Source organism: Telmatherina bonti, assembly GCF_933228915.1.
Source record: "Telmatherina bonti genome assembly, chromosome: 24".
In the NCBI taxonomy this organism is placed as follows: Eukaryota; Metazoa; Chordata; class Actinopteri; order Atheriniformes; family Telmatherinidae; genus Telmatherina; species Telmatherina bonti.
The window spans coordinates 16,431,564-16,450,010 of record NC_136633.1 but is presented as its reverse complement, the minus strand read 5'-3'; positions in this window follow the sequence as shown (position 1 = coordinate 16,450,010).

The following is an 18,447-nucleotide window of genomic DNA, read 5'->3' as shown; positions in this document are numbered from 1 at the left end:
CAAAAATAAGTCATTTATTCGTTTGCGCCAGGGGGTAGGTAACTCTGGTCCTCAAGTGCCACAGTCCTGCAAATGTTAGGGGTTTCCCTGCTCAACACAGCTGATTTAAATCAATGGCTAATTAGCAGACTTGTGCAGAGTTTGATGTCAAGCTCTGCAGAAGAACGCTGATTAGGTCTGATGTGTGCCGGTTGTGTTGCAGCAGAGAAACTTCTAACATTTGCAGGACTGTGGCACTCGAGGACCAGAGTTGTCTACCCCTGGTTTATGCATAACTTACAACAGTCATAGCAAATAAGATGTTTTTTTTTTTTTTTTTTTTTTTTTTTTAAAATCAAGTTTTAACTTCCCTGCGATGGACTGGCGAGCTGTCCAGGGTGTACCCTGCCTGTCGCCCAAAGCCGGCTGGGATAGGCTCCAGCTTCCCCGCGACCCTGAATTGGAATAAGCGGTTCGGAAAATGAATGAATGAATGAAAGTTTTAACTTGCATAAGTTAAAGTTTTCAAACCTCATTAGAAAAGTCTGAATGAAAACTGACTGTAATTAGAAAATAACTGATGACTACGTGTACTCTTAGTTAACTGAGCATTTAAATAAACACACTTTCCTGAATCCTTGGAGTGGAATAAATGTTATGCCCAAATATTTGTATACTGGGAACTTCAACAACCTTTTTTTTTATTAGAAAATGTTCCAAAGGCTTTTGGCTGCTATAGGGATTATTGTCATATAGAACACACATTGTTTTCATCTCACTGTTCAGTATCGATACAACTCACTGGAAAACATGGCTGAGGTTTAAACAAAAGCAGAGCCTCACCATGTAACAGAAATAGTTGAATACGTGCCTTTTTAAAGGTAATGGTTGCCTGCTCTAGGAGGGTAACAACTGTTTTGAATTTCCTGCATTTTAACACCAACTGCGGGTTGGAGTTCAAACTCTTTAGAGACTTGTTTATAACCTATTCCAGTCTGATGAGCATTAACAACGCCTTTCTCAGGTTCATGGAAATCTACTTTCTCTGTGAAATGATAAACATGTGTGGTGAACATGTTAAATAAAACCCAGAACCAACTCACAAGGCTCAATTTTTTACCATGAAATGAAACGTTAATGCAGGTGCTTCAAATAATTTTGGCACCTAAGAAGTATTTTCCTCAACAAATGATGTCTCATTTGTTTACACAGATTTCCCTTAATACATTTCTTTACACAACTAACGTACTGTCATGCATTATTTTGTGCAAACATGCAAAACTTATAAAAACTGCCTCATCTCAGGCATGCTTGTACCCATATCTTTAAGTCACAACATAAAGATATACTGTATATGCTCAAAATAGATGCAAAACATCACATTTGAGAGTAGATAAATACAGCACTTTCCACTCCAAGGTTTCAACTCTCCGCCTTCCTGAATGAAATATCTGCACATGATAGAAAATACAGTCTAAATGTTTTCACAAATGTGTTTGTGAGCTTTTCAATGAAAGAGCCTTCACAAAAACCAGACTGTGTTTTCAGGTATGTAAATTGCACCCAAAGTTAAATATTATCATTAATATGGCACAGTAGGCGTCCAGTCACTGTAGCATGCTGCGAGGGACAGCTTGTGAAAACGTAATGCTAGCTGAGGCACTTAGTGTTTGAGAAGCAATAGAGTATAGTTTATTCATTTTGTCACCATGTGTTTTCCTTCGCGGACGTCAGGCCAATTACAGAGCAAACCAAAGCACACCAGTTCCACGTGACACTACAGGAAAAAGATCGTTTGGCTCTAACTGCTTTCACCAACATTTTTCTGTGGTTTTTGAGTCTGAGAGAAGGCAGAAACTTCGAGCAGGCGTCTGTACCACTGTAAAGTTTAAAGCTCAATGTGAAGAATGGGTGGATAACAGTGTAGATGGTGGACATCCTGTAGATCTCTACCCTTTCAAATATTCTTCTAAGTGTGATGCAATCGTCTGGCTTCAGCAGACGGAATAATTACCAACTGTATCTTATTGGCAGTGGTGAATGATTGGATCTGCTTTCAGATAGGTGGGAATTGGAGTGCACTTTTGCTTGCTATTGACTTGTTATCAATCATCTTTTTGTGAGAAAAAAATGTCTCCAGATGTGCTGGTATTAACTGGTACATCCATCTTTCTGTTTCCTGAGGGTTTGGGGTATTTATGGTACGCATTTCCCTGAATCAGTCGCACCATTCCTAATGAAGGATGAATGAACGGAACTGTGACTTCACGTGGCAGCACATTTCATTGCCTTGTATATGAAATGAGCTATATACATAAATGATCGTTGCTTTACAGAAAAATCAGCTTATTTTTACCTGCATTCTTGATTATAAACAGCAAACCCAGTGATATCTGGGAGTAACTCTGCATGTCCTTAAACTCCTTGGGATCAGGAAAATCTGATATTCTACTCATTGAATTTGGATTTAATTTGATGAGAAATGATGTGTGTAATCTAATGCAGGTGTTGTTAACCTTTCATACTTGAAGCCCAACTTTTCCAATACAAAGTGGCCTGTAGTCCTTTCAAAATGAACACTGTATTGGTCAAACTAACACTCTTGGTTTTATTTGTATTTAAAAACTAAACCAAATTCACTTGCAGATTAACAAGCTAAACTCTTGTTCAATATATAATACAATACAATAAAATCATTACAAAGACATTTATGTGTCACTTGTATGTAAAACTGACATAGACAACAAGACGCCCAATAGGTTAATAACTCATTGAATAAAATCAGGCTCCCATAAGAACACATTTAAAAGTTCAATTCTTGCTTATAAACTCAAAATCTACAAAAAAATTAATTTTTACCAAAATGACAAGGACTTAGAAAAAACTGATGGGAAAGGAATGGAAATGATAAATAAAATAGTGCACTGATAAAACAAGTTCATAATAATAACAAATTCAAATTAAACAAACAAAAAAGAAGATTAGCATTAAGATTAAAGAGATTCCAGATATGAGAGATGGTTTTTACTGAATTTTCTTTCTTTGTGTAATATACCATCTACATTCCCACGAATGCTGGATGTTAGTTGCTAGATACCTGCTTTAGTGTAAAAGGCTTCACTAAATCAGTGATGTATAGTGTTCGCTAACACCCCAAACAGACCTCCCAGCCCTACCTGGTCCCCTTGGAGACCTGAGCAATATGCTGGGTTGGTGACCTATGGTTCAAAATTGATTAAAGTACCTAAGATGGCAATAATCTTGCTGTGGCACTGATCAGAGACTCGACCAAAACCAACCTGTCAGTCACCTGACTACACTTCTCAGACCACTTTCTGGTTTAATTATCAGTCCTCCCTCAATGTGTCACTCAAGTAGCTCCAAAAATGTTGTCCTAGTGTTAAAACTTGAGATCTCTCAGACCTACACAGCTATCTTATGAGGTTTTCTCTACCCGCCCTTCCGACTCATCTCCCAAGAAAGTGGCGCAAATCCTGCCTAAAGCCCGATACGTAGCCTTTCATCTGAACAAGATCCACAACGTTCCCAATAACTGCTCAATTGTCTTTCCCTCTGCCCTCAAGCAAGCTCAGGTTACCCCGCTGCTGATGAAACCCACTCTAGTTGAAAGCTACTGGCCGGTCTCGCTGCTTCCATCTGTCAAAACTACTGTAGCGTGCCGTCTTCTGTCAGATCCAACAGTTCCTTCATGACAACTACTTGTTTGATCCATATCAGTCTGGCTTTAGGTAGGGCCACTCTACTGAAACTGCACTGATTATCTACGTCTGCCAGATTCACTGGTCAGTCCTTATTCTGATGGACTTGTCCGCTGCCTTTGACACGGTCAACCACACCCTCGGAGCTTGGCATGTCAAGATTTGTCCTTTCGCGGTTAGCGTCTTAATTTACAGGAAGCTCCTTTAGAGTATCCAGGTGATCTGGACACTTAGAGAAGTGTCCGCTGCCTTTGACACGGTCAAAGGCACGGTCAAAGGCAGCGGAAAACAGGAGTGTCTCAGGGATTGGTGCTTGGCCCTCTTCTTTTGTCACTGTACACCTACTTACACAGTGTCATAAGCTGTCACAGCTTTGCCTACCACTGCTATGGAGATTACACTCATCTTTTCCTTTCCTTCCCACCTGTTGACACAACCGTCTCAATGTGAATATCAGCATATCTTGCTGATATTGCTGTATGGATGAAGGATCACCATCATCTGCTATATATGTCCAAGACTGAGCTTATTGTCTGTCCGGCCAATTCTTGCTTACTGCTGCAGGTAAGCGTGCAGTTTGATTCAATGACATTTGTGCCTATGTGTTCTACCAGGAATCCTGGTGGTGGACACCAGCTGACCTTTATGGTCCATGTTGCCCAGTCTTGACAATTTGCTTTCTACAACAAAAAAACCAAAACAATGGATCTAATAAAATCTGAAAATAAGACAATAAAATGTGGCCTACTGAATATTAGATCCCTCCCAAATAAGTCTTTATTAGTCAATGACTTGATAGGTGATCACCACATTGATTTATTCTGTCTTACGGAAACCTGGTTACAGCAAGAGGATTATGTTAGTATTAATGAAGCTACGCCAGCTAACTATTTAAACTTTCACATTCCTAGAACTACAGGCAGAGGAGGAGGTGTTGCAGCTATCTTTAAGTCAGAATTTTTAATTAATCCTAAGCACAAAACTAACTATGAATCCTTTGAATTCCTGACATTAAATTTATCTCATCCAAAATGGAATTCAGAGAAACCGCTCCTTTTAGCATTAGTGTATCGCCCACCTGGACCTTACTCCGAGTTTCTGACCGAATTCTCTGATCTCTTGTCTGAGTTAGTGCTGACTACTGATAAGGTCATTGTACTAGGTGATTTTAATATTCATGTTGACGTTGAAAATGATAGTTTAAACATTTCCTTTAGCTCTATTCTAAACTCAATTGGGTTTTCACAAAATGTCAATGGAGCCACTCACTCTCATGGTCACACTCTTGATCTTGTTCTAACATATGGTATTGAGACTGATAAGCTCAAAGTATTTCCTCAAAACCCTGTCTTGTCCGATCACTTCTTGTTAACCTTTGAATTCACTTTATTTGATTACTCACTGACCAAAAATAAATTCTACTATAGTAGATGTTTATCAGACAATAATATTACAAAATTTAAACAATCAATTGAATCAATTTTTTCACATCTACCATGTGTTAGCATGACTGAGAGTCCCCCTTTAAGCCTTACTCCTGCTCAGATTGATCAACATGCTGATACTATAACAGCTTCAATGCATACAACCTTGGATAATGTTGCTCCCCTAAAGAAGAAGAAATTAGGTAAGATTATGAAGGCTCCCTGGTTTAATTCCCAGCTTCGAGCTCTAAAACAGGCATCAAGGCGTTTGGAAAACAGATGGCGTTCATCAGGACTAGAGGAGTCTCACTTAACCTGGAAAGAAAGTTTAAGCGTATACAAAAAAGCCTTACATACGGCAAGAACAGCTTATTATTCATCATTGATAGAGGAAAACAAAAACAACCCTCGGTTTCTTTTCAGCACTGTAGCTAGGCTTACTAGGAGCCGGAGCGCTGTGGAGCCATGTATTCCTTTCTCACTTAGTTGTGATGATTTCATGTATTTTTTCAGGAATAAAATTGACACTATTAGAGATCAAATTCACAATACTCTTCCTTCTACCTATAATGTTGAGCCTGTTGTGGTCTCCGAAGCATCCTTAGAACCAGGATCTGACTTGTGTCTAAATAGTTTCTGTCCTGTCCAACCCTCTGAATTAACTAAAATAATAGCTTCATCTAAACCATCCACCTGTATCTTAGACCCTCTCCTAACGAGCCTCTTTAAGGACATTTTCCCTTTAATTAATACATCACTACTAAATCTTATCAATATGTCTTTAGTGACAGGATATGTACCACAATCATTTAAAACTGCTGTAATCAAGCCTTTACTTAAAAAGCAATCTCTGGATCCAGAGGTGATAGCAAATTATAGACCTATATCTAACCTCCCGTTTATGTCCAAAATTCTGGAGAAAATAGTTTCAGCTCAGCTACATGCCCACCTGAGCAGAAATAATTTATGCGAGGAGTTTCAGTCAGGATTTAGAGCTCATCATAGTACTGAGACAGCATTGGTGAAAGTTACTAATGACCTTCTTATGGCCTCAGACAAAGGACTTGTGTCCGTACTTATCTTGCTTGATCTTAGTGCTGCATTTGATACAGTCGATCATAACATTCTGTTACAAAGACTAGAACAGGTGATTGGAATTACAGGTACAGCGTTAAGCTGGTTTAAATCATATTTATCTGATAGACTTCAGTTTGTTCATGTAAATGACAAGTCCTTCTCCCAAACTACAGTAAGTCATGGAGTTCCTCAAGGTTCTGTACTTGGACCAATACTCTTCACGCTATATATGCTCCCTTTAGGCAAAATTATTAGACAGCATGGAATAAACTTTCATTGTTATGCAGATGATACTCAACTATGCTTATCCTTTAAACCAGATGAAACAAATCAGCCCAATAGGCTACAAAATTGTCTCATAGACATAAAGACTTGGATGTCTAGACTGAAGTAATTCTCGTTGGATCTGAAAAACTCAGAGCTAAATTTTCCGGTTTTGTAATGAACCTGGATGGCATTACTTTAGCTTCCAGTGCTACAGTGAGAAACCTTGGAGTAATATTTGACCCTGACCTGTCCTTTGGCCCACATATTAAGCAGGTTACTAAAACAGCCTTCTTTCATTTACGTAATATAGCCAAAATTAGGGACATTCTGTCTCGGAGTGATGCAGAAAAACTGGTTCACGCTTTTGTTACTTCGAGACTAGATTACTGTAACTCTCTATTACTGGGCTGTCCTAAATATGCCCTGAAAAGCCTTCAGCTGATCCAGAATTCTGCAGCCAGAGTCCTGACCAGAACCAGCATGAGAGATCATATTTCTCCAGTTTTAGCCTCTCTTCATTGGCTGCCTGTTGAATCTAGAATAGAATTTAAAATCCTTCTCCTTACATATAAAGCCCTCCACAACCAGGCACCACTATATATCAAAGACCTCATTGTTCCTTATATACCAAGCAGAGTACTTCATTCGCAGACTGCAGGCTTACTTGTGGTTCCTAGAGTCTCAAAGAGCCGAGCAGGAGGCAGAGCCTTTGGTTATCAGGCCCCTCTCTTATGGAATAAGCTCCCAGTTAGTGTTAGGGAAGCAGACACCCTCCCCACCTTCAAGACTAGGCTGAAGACTTATCTTTTTGATAAGTCCTATAGCTAGGGATGGTTAGTGTAGTAAAACTATGCCTCTATCAATTACCACTTATTAAATTTTAATTACCTCGGAGCACCACTCATCACTTTTACTTAACTTAAGATTCAGGAGGATGAGAGAAACCTGAAATATACTTAATTCAATAAACACAGTCTCACTTAAAGTAGTAAATTCTCAGAACGAATGAACCAGAAATTGTACATTCAGAAATTATGACAAGAACGGATGAATTGATTATACATATTTATTACAATGATGGTAAACATACAGCAGTGAAAATGAGCAATGATGGAGAGGTTATTGGTGAGATGGTCAAGTGAATTTGTTTACAGGGATTTTCATTTATGATAGTAATAATGAGAGGTAAAAATGAATTGAATGAAATGGGGCAGAAAGGAACTGGTTGGAATTGAAGAAATTAAATCGGTATCGTTATTTCACTTAAATCTTTGTTAAAATTATACTTAGTGTTTGGATGAGAATTCAAATTTATACTTTGGTTAAATTTGATGTACTGTTGAACACCACAAGTGATATCAAAGCGCTATGAAGATCCTACTTTTTCCCGCTGGGTCAGTTGATGGAGCCGGCAGACCGGGTGGTTCTGTCCTGGACTGCAAGTCTCCGGGAAATGGACCTTCTGGCGTCGGGAGAAGTAGGTCTGGAGCTGCTCTGATGAACGGGTTGGGATCTCTGTCCAGCAGAATCCCAGAGCCAAGGGCGGTGTTTCTCGTACTCAAATTATTCCAAAGGTTGTGTTCCACGCGTACTGTCTGAGGGTAGGCAGTACTTGTACAGACGCAAAAATTAGTGGAACTGCGGTTCTGGTGAATTACTGATCTCAAAAAGGAAAAATAAAAATGTTCGCTGGGTAAACTTAAACAAGGCTTGTTTCGCCTTCAACACAAATATTACTTTTCTGTTCAAACTTATCTCGTTAAGATCTTACGCGCACAAAAGAAGAGAGATGGAGTAAACTTATGAGGACAAAGAAACAGCTGCGTACAGCGGAAAGTTGCGAGAGGGCAACGAACTTAAGTCAAAGTACAAGAATCACGGCGATCGAGAGTCAAGGGCCGAGACAGAAGAACAAGCTAGGACAAACAAAAAGAAGAGAAGAAGAAGAAGAAGCAAGAGAAGCTAAGTCCAGAGCGCGGGTCCATTTAACTGGACCCTTCCTCCTAGGTCCTGACCAATCGCAAACCACTAATCGTCAGAAGGCTGGTCAGTTTTACCCAATCAGGTCAGCTTTGATTGTTAACCAAGAGGGTAGGAGTGATTCAGGTCTTATTTCACTGCGGGCCCTGGTTCCTTTCTCCCATTTCATTAACATGATCATGATAATCAAATTATTAACTTTGTTTCTTAGCTTTAAGCATGGCAATCAACATTCTGGGGACTCATGCAGATGTTTTGTTTGCTTGAAAAGGGAACATTTACCAATAGTAATACTTTTACACATGAAACCCAATTGTTGTATATTTCACATATTTCTTATCAAGTGTGGATTAATCCATTGGCATGACTTGTCTTCCTCAGCCGATGAATCCTGAAAGAGTGTTGCATTCTTATCCATTCCTATTATTTGCTTAACAGGGGTTCCAAACTTGGAAAGATATATCCAACATTATGTAGTAAAGTGTTCATGATTGATTCTGATGTGTGATCAGTTCAAGGATTTAAATCACATATGAGAATGAATAAAAAGGGAAACTTCAGTCAAACCTATCAACAAAAATCATGTAGGCTACATTAAACCAGTTAGTGAAAGGAGATTTAAGACACAAAGAAGTGCATCTGGAGTTTCTTCCTGTGGGAAGAGGGGTGGATCTGTCACCCAGAATGTATATTCGGGGAGGATCAAAGCAGAGTTGCCGGGTCTCTCTCCTGGCGCCGTTGAGTCTTATCTGGAGGTGTAAAGGTGTCATTTTGACAAGAGCCAGTTGCTTAGTTCGATGTGACATTCCGTATCTATTGACCTAAGGGACTGTAAATTGTGTTAGAGGTTTTGTTCAGACCATCTGGTTTGGGGTCTGCAGGAGGTCCTGAAAGAGAAATCTGGAGGTAAATGTGAATTGTGTGTTTATCTGGGGGGAAAAAGAAAAGAAAACTAATACACCCGAAGCCGTCCTCCTCTTTCGGGTCACAAAAGGTCATTTTCTCCAGTCCTCTAGGATGACACCCCCTGACTGCAAGAGGAGATCAAGAGCCCATAATTTACTCCTGTCAAGGAGAAAAATAAAAGGAAAATAAAAGTTGTTTTATTCCTCCTGGAAGAGCCTTGGAGGCTACATTAGCATCCCTTAGTTATGCTGCTATAGGTTTAGACTGCTGAGGGACATTTCCTGATACACTGAGCTTCTTTCTTTTTCTCTTTATCTCTTTCTTTTACCCCCCCCCCATAACAGTGTTGCATCATTAACATGCATGTCTCCTGTCTCAGCAGGTCTCCCTGGCCGGGAGTAGCAGTTCCTGTTGTCTGTTGTCTTTATGTCCTCTTCCCCCCACACAGCAGAGGCAGATGGCTGCCTGTCCTGAGCCGGGTTCTGCCGGAGGTTTCCTTCCTGTTAAAAGGGAGTTTTTTCCTTCCCACTGTTGCCAGTGTGCTTGCTCAGGATGGGAGATTGAGTTGGACTCAACTCAATCTGTTGGTTTCCTTATATAGGCTGTTATGAATTGGCCTTCATTATGTTTTCCCCTCTGTCTGTAAAGCGTCTTGAGATGGCATTGCCGTGATTTGACGCTATATAAATAAAGTTGAATTGAATTGAATTGAATTGAATTACAACATCAGGAGGATCAAACCCAACTTGGCAGAACACATGACACAGCTCTTGGTTTCAGTCTCTGGTCATTTCATGCATTGACTTCTGAAATTCCTTGTCGGCAGGCCTTCCTGCATGCTCAGTTAAACTTCTCCAGATGATTCAGAATACAGCAGTATGTCTGGACTTCAACCAAGCTAACACAGCTTATGGAGGTCACTCTGCTGCTAATTGTGCTTCAGTGGCTTCTAGGTGCACGCACCACACATCAAATTCAAAGCTCTGCTTCTGGCGTATGAAACAACAACCCAAACAACTCTTGCCTCCTTAATCCATAGCTACACTCCCTCTTGATGGTCACACTTTGCCAGTGAAAGACACCAAATGTACTCACAACAATGTGGCATGAAATCAGTGGCAAGTAGTAGTATGTGCACACCCTACATGTTACTGTGTGACTCCTTCAGTCACCTTGATGTATAAGGTTCTTCAAGCATTACAAAATAATTTGATTTTAATAATTCAAATTCTCCAAACTCCAAACATTACTTGAGATGACCCAGAGGAAATCAATATGTTTGTTTATTTGATGGTCCCAGACACGACAGATCTCCTCCAGAGCCACGAAAGACATAAAAAACAGTTTTCACAGGTTGAAAAGGTCTCCATCAATGGAGTAATTGTGCACAGTTTTCTATCCATGGGCCTCTGGGCTGCAGTAAAACGGTTAGCCACAACAGAATTAGAGTAATTACACCTATGAGATTGGTGAATATGATCCACAACTGTTTACTTTTTCTGCTTTTCTGCAGTATGTCAGTCATCAACTCCTACACACTGCCTGGCTGCTGCCTGATGCTCATGATGTACGTTCGCTCCCAAAAAAATACACAAAGGCTAAAACCCGAATAACCGGATTCCAAAAAACCTTATATAAATAAATTCACTCAACCAGACAGTAATTAGATTAAAAGTATTGAGAAAATATGCTGTATTTAGTGTATTTTTAGTCAATTATAATAGAGTTTTTAGGTTTTAAGACAAAAAAACTGATTAGCAAATACCATAAACCCATATTTTACATGCAGTAGAACATAAACAACATATCAGTTGTTAAAACAGACATTTAATGGAAAATATTTGCTAATTTTGCAGAACACACGGCTGGAATGACAATTGATAAACACCTAGTTTGATGCAATGTCGACAAGTAAGCAACATACTGGATATAAAAAGAGTATTTCAGAAAGGCTCACATACAAAGATGGGCAGAGATTCACCAATCTAAAATCGTGGAACAATTTCAGGCAAGTTTCTCACTGTAAAATTGCAAAGACTTTAAAAATCCCAGTATTTACAGTATAAAATATTACAAGATTCAGAGAATAAAAATGAACACTACATTAAAAACACAATTCTCTACTGGAAATTAATGCATGGGTGCAGGAACATTTCCAAAAATCAGTGTGTGAACACAGTCCACCAGGCCAAATGCATGTTAAACCTCTATCATGTAAAACAGAAGACATTTGTGAAAACGAGCAGAAAATGCTGTTGTCTTTTCTGGGTAAAAATGAATTCATAATATGAAGCAAAGTGAAAAACTGTTCTGTGGTCAGATGAATCAAAGTATGAATTTTCTTTATGGAAACCATGGCTGCTATGCGCAGCTTGCACATCTGTAAAAACTTCATCAATGCAGAGATATACATAAAGGTTTAGGAGCAACATATACCAGCATTCAGACCAGCATTCAGACAATGCCTCATTATGAGGTGGCCCATCTTTCAGCAGGACAATGCTAAACAGTATATTTTATCCATAACAGCATGGCTTGAAAGGAGAAGAGTGTCATTGCTGAACTGGCTTGCCTGCAGTCCAGCAAGGAAAGCCCGGGACTGTTAGCAGCCAAAATCCTTTATCAGACCAGAATGGGAAAACATTCCTTCCCTAAAACTAACAAGTGATCTCATTACATTCCAGACACAGTTGTTAGGAGGTAATGGTAAACAATGCTAAAAACCATATTTACCCAACTTTTCTGAGGTGTTGTTAACATCAAATTCAAAATTGGCAAATATTTCCCATGAAATGATCAAATATCTCAGCTTAAACACTGGATTATGTTGTTTATATTCTAATGGGAGTAAAATATGGATTTGTGAGATTTTCAGATCCTTAAATTGTTTCTGTTTACATTTTTTTTTACAGCGTCCCAACTTTTTGGAATTGGGGTTGTACTTGCCAATACCTGACTTTGTCAAGGCTTTAAAATCTCTGGCTTCAACTTGAACTTTCTGTATGAAAATACAGAATTTATGCAGAGTGTGTACAGAATTGTGGTACTTTCCCCACTTACATCCACATTTTGTCAGCTATGCTGTCATCTGACTGAGTGTACTTCATCAGCCTTGAACAAGGATGTAATGCAATGCCTGTCAAGATGTGTATGAGAAAACAGAGAGTCCCTATCAAATGTTTGATTTATTTGGCTGTAAGCTCAAGCCAAAAAGGTTTGGTTTGCATTTTATTCCTGCTGCCCTTGGAACTGGGGTTGGATATGTCTGTACTGGAAAGCCCCAGGGTTTGATGGTGAGAAAAAAAAAAAACAACATCGAGATTTAAGGTGGATTCAAAAGCAAAAAAATAATCTGCTGAATCTTTGCCTGTTTATTTGGTTTTGTCTCTGGCTGAAGTTTGGACCTAGTGGATCCAAACCATTATGTATGGACCCAATAGTGGGAGAAAGTGCAGGTTACAGGACATTACAAGTGGAAAATCAGTCACTTAAATGAAGATATTTCTAGAGATCTCTAAAACTAATCACAGTTTAATATGTTTAAGTGTTTCACAGCATTCCCAAGTAGAGGAAAAAGTCATCAGTTTTTAAGTCGAGAAAAACATAAATAAATCAACACGCCAACATGTGTGTCCTTCAAAAAACTCTACAGACCAGAAAAAATCTAAATCTTGAATTTTTCTTGAACATGAATGATATTTATCAAATTACCATATTATTTTCTGACTGTTTTCTGACTTATTTAGCTATATCAGAATGATTGTGTTAAGCTGTGGGGAAACACGTATACCATAGAAAAAAGCATTAAATGGAATATTGGGAACATACAAATGTACAATTTTGGAAGTTAAAAATCTCAAAATTCTTTGACTTGGTAGTCTTACATGCAGAAACAATGACTATTAACACCTCTGGTTGAAATGACACTTAAGTATTGAGCTAGAGAGCAGCTTCCTTGAGAGCAGCTAGCACCGCCTGGAGGCTGTGGTTGTAGTCTTGCTAGTCTTTGCCATACACTATCACATTATCCAGATAGTTCTTGACCCCTTTGAGGTCTTTCAGAAACATGGACATGATCTTGGAGTATGCACTTGTGGCTGAACACAACCCATACAGAACTCTGTGGAACCTGAACAGTCCTTAGTGATTTATAATTGCAGTCATGTCATGTGAAGTAAGTGGTACCACGGGGTGTCGCTGGCCTTTGGGGCAGGTCCTTTACAAATAGGGAAGTGGCAGTCTGCCAGGTTATGCCAGCTTCCTGTTTGGTAGCCAGGGGCATCAGTGGCCACATTGACTTTCAGGGGAAGTGTTGAACCTCAGCAGTAATCCGGTAAATATAGGTTTTTAGTGTGTTGCATTTTCTATTGTGTGGACATGGTTTTAACATGCTTTGTATGACAGGGCTGGGCTCTGGCAGACTGCTGGATGAATGAAACGGGGTGTGGGAATTCGAGGGTGCAGGTACGCTGTGCTTTTATGGTTTTAAAAGGAAGTAAAATTAAAATGTTTTTGTTTTATAGTAATTTTATATTTTGTTTTGTTTACAGTGTGATGTGCCGCTACATGCTGTCCTTTTGTTTGATTTAGTTTTTGTTTTGTTTTAAGTTAGTCCGCTCCATCTGTGTGTTCCGGCCACAATTCGTGGTGATGTAAGAGCGGACTAACTATGTTTTCTTTTTGTTTGTTTTGTGTTTTTTTTCTTAGTCGCTCCCCTTAAAGTTTTTATTCTCCGGGGTGCTCAGCACTGGTTTGTCCAATCCCGAATCTTTGATGCATGATACTTAAGTGACTGTTGATGTGTAGTGGGTTGCCGTGCAAATCAGAATGTCTCCAGTGTGTTAATTTTGCCGTGTACTTAGCGGGTGATCCGCCTCGGGGTGTGTATTGCTGGAAGGGCAAACTAATGCTGAGCCAGACGGACTGAAGTGGTAAATGGAGTGTTTATACAAATAAATGATTAAACTCTATTTATGTGTCGAGCGTTCATTTTAGCGTTTCCCACTTGCTCACTCCTGTTACACATGGCTTTCTTCTGCCAGTAACACCTGATGGTTAACATTTGCTAAGTTGATAATGGAGAAAACAGTGGCTCCACGCATGTCAGAGAAAATGTCATCCATATGGAGAAGTGGGTGACTGCCTGCTGAACACCACTAGTTCAGCAGGCAGGAGGCTTTGACATTGCACTAATGGTCACTGCACAGGCAATCTTATAATCTAACTGCCCATACTGTAACGTCAGTATTGGGTTCATTTCAGGAACAATCACTTACCCCAGTTTGGCTGTGGACTTGGCCACTGACTTGCATACACGAGTAAAGTATTCTGTTTATTTTTCTTACAGTTTCGCCGGGTTACTTTGTGTGCAGGAAGGGAGATTCTCCAGTCCTTGGAGTATCTGTCTTGGGTGAAAGTGATGTCTTATTTTCTCTGAACCACACAGCTGAAGCTGCCCTGGATAACAATGCTGCCCCAACAGACCCATACAGCAGACTTAAAACATTGTAATTTCAATTTACAGCATATTTTTCATCCAATGCTCCAGAATTAAGTTTTTGTGCTTCTTGAAAATAGCTAATTAGCATCACAGTAAAACCATATTTGTGCGACAAATCCAATCCTGTGCCATTTTGCAGCCTGGAGATCTACCATCCTGCAACTCTTAGATCATGTACATGTAGCAGGGTTTTTGTCAAACCAAATATCAAAACCCCCCTTTGGCCAGTAAAAAAAAATAAGTAAAAGGAGTTCACAAGACTTTGTTTTTCAAACCAAATCCATCCACACATATCCGCATTGTTAAACATATTCATAACCTTTTGGCATCAGTAGAGCCTCTAATTCTATCCAACCTGAATAACCTTCCATCTCACGACATCACTTCCACAAAACACGCCTCTCATGTCATATGGTTAGTTGGTGGAAAATACCTGTCCCTAATCCTGTCCTTCCCCTTGGTTGTCTATGTGGAGCGGTACCTATGGCAGTGTAGAAACAATGAACACAAAGTGCCTGGACAATGGCGAACGCTGACACATGTGACATCATGATTTTTTTTGTCACAGACGGTGACGTTTCCAAACCTAAAACCCCAGTTCAATATCTCCACATGCAGACATGCAAACAGAGTATTTGCAAATCTTCACTTTGGTTGAAGCTTTTTAAAAGAATAGTTTTTTATTGCATAAATCTGCGTTTTTGTGTGGATGACATGCCAAATTGGAGAAATATATCTTCGTTTTGTGAGACACCCTGCTACATGTGGACAAGGATCAGGCATGCTCAGCTCCGGTCCAATCCTACAGGCTTTCCATGTATCCCTGCTCCAACACATCTGACTCAAACTAATCAGTCATTGTGCAGAACTTGATTGTTGAATCCATTAAATGGAAGCCAGGTGTGTTGGAGCAGGGATACATGGAAAACCTGCAGGACAATGGCCTTCGAGGACCGACTTTGGACACCCCTGCCTTAGATGCATCCCTTTTCCAACACACCTGAATCAAATGTCTGACTTCCCACATCCACACGCCATCCAGCCCTGCAGAGGCCTGGTAACGAGACATTCATTTAATTCAGATGTGTTGGACAAAGGTTGCATCTAATAGCTGCAGGATCTTGATGACCAGACCTGTTTTAGATGTTCACACACTGTAAGAGTTAAAGTTTGTTAAAATAAAGTTCTGGGAAAGGGAACAATATTCCTGATTAAGCAATAACACAGTGTTACTTGGCTTCATCGCGTCACCAGCTACTTCATTAGATATCAAGACAATCAATTTATTTCTCATTTATGTGATTGATTACTTAAACACTGAGCAAGAACCATAACTTTAGTATCATGGGTTTAAAACACGAGGACGTTCTGTCAAGCCTGAACTGGTATTTTTCTTAGCAATGCAATTATGAAAAAACCCAGACAGCATGAAATGGAACATAGTTGAGGGATTAAAAGAGTTTAACAGCCGTTATTTTGGAAATAGCAGCCGGGCAGCACAGTGTGGTCACTGGAATTAGGTTGAAAAAGAACCCTGTGTCCAGGAGATCAAATAAATACTGGCTCTGAACTCTGAACAAGTGTTAAACTCTCCATTTCCACAGTCAACTGACCTTAATATGGCTAAAAATAAGATTAACCAAACTTTAAAGGATTATTTGCTCTAATGGAGGCTTTGCCTCACTGAGACTGCTGGTGAAGGTGTTCATTTCCAAAAATGAGCAGAAACCTTCGCTATACAGTCATATGATATCCTGCTCTATGCTACTGTTCTACATGTTTTACACTATCCCTAATGGATTTCAACCCCCAATTTAAGTGTACACACTAAAATGTATTAGTGGCTTCCACAATGAATATAATTGAAGGTTAAACAAGCTGTTGTCGACACGGTGATTCAGTAAGTCAGATGTACTCTGGAGAAGAAAAGATTAACGGAGAAAGCGAATCAAAATTAAATAAATATGTGTAAATGGTGCCATCTTCTATTCAGTCACAACAAACTAGAGCTAAATCCACCAATGCAATTTTGCACTTTTAGTTTGATAGGTTTACATTTTCAAATGATCCAGTATTTCATTTGTTGATGTTGTTTGGTTCATCAATAATTCACATGACAAAAAAGAAAAATAAGACCTCATGCCTATTTCCCAACCTAAGATGATCTCTTGCCTATTTTATTTTATTTTTCTTTTCATTTCTCCCTGTTTTATTTTCTAAGATTTTTTTTAAAATGAAGAATAAAAAGCAAAAAGTGCATCTTTTGTCACCCTTTCAGCTAAATACAGCAGTTTACGTTGTGTATTTGTCATGATTTTCATGCTATATTTATGTTATATGCATATGTTTCCAGTAAACATGACAGTCTGGGGTAAAACTGTGGCTCTTTCGTTGATCAAATGATCAGCCTCTTTCTCGTGTTTATCATCCACTGACCAAGGGGAATAAAAGAAGTACAGAGTCTAAAAGATGGAGTCCAGTTTTATGTTGTCTACAGTAAGAGTAATGAAATAAAAAGCAATTATTATCATCACAGTGTCTATTTATCTTTAAATCAAATTAAATCAAATCAAACTTTATGTCTTGAGCACTTTTCATGCCACAGGGAACACAAAGTGCTTTAAAGGATAAAATCAAGTCATAAGGATTAAAACAAACAGTGGATAAAAAGGCATTTAAAAATAATAGACACAAGCTCTTTCCACACACACACACACACACACACACACACACACACACACACACACACACACACACACACACACACATACACACACACACACACACACACACACACACACACACACACACACACACACAAGGACATAGAGCAAAGAACCCTTCCACACCCACCCACATTCCCTGAAAAACATCATTCCCTGAATACTGTCTCTTTAACTGAATGCTGGTTAAGAAAACAACTAAAAACATTAATTAAGTGATAAAAATTCTAAATAAATAAAGCCATAAATAAGCCATAAGGAGTCACTATAGTCCCATGCAATGCGTTAGTGGGTGCCTAAGCTGAATCAATACTTGGATGTGCCTGACTTTACAGATAAATAAAAGTAAATCTGAAAGCATCACCTTTGGAAACACAAGAGAAGCATCCAAAGATTAGTTTCAGTATGCAATGTTAAAATAAAGTCAGAAATCTGTCATATTACAGCAGGAATCAAACCAGCCATTTATCATCTGAATAATACACCTTGGAAAAAAAGGACTCGATGTGATTTAGAAACGGTTATTCATGCATTTGTTTTCCGCCGGCTTGACTGTCTTATTGGGGTTTTTACAGGTCTCTTGTGTGCTTGCTATGGGGTTGCTGGAGCAGGGCATCTGCAAGACAAGACAGAGTGTTATGGGGGAATAACTGTGAGAAGGAGCCTTATTCTCATACATTGTGTGTTGGACATGAGATCGTTCAACACAGAAAACATGTTTCCTTTGTGCAGTTCCTCTCAGGCTCCTCAGGCTCCCTAAGTCTGGGTGGCGCTCACCATGTAAATGTCTTTATTTCTTTCTCCACCAGATGTTTGATAATCATTTTTCTACAACAGAGCTAAAACTAAACAAAGAGGATCCACATTTTGTT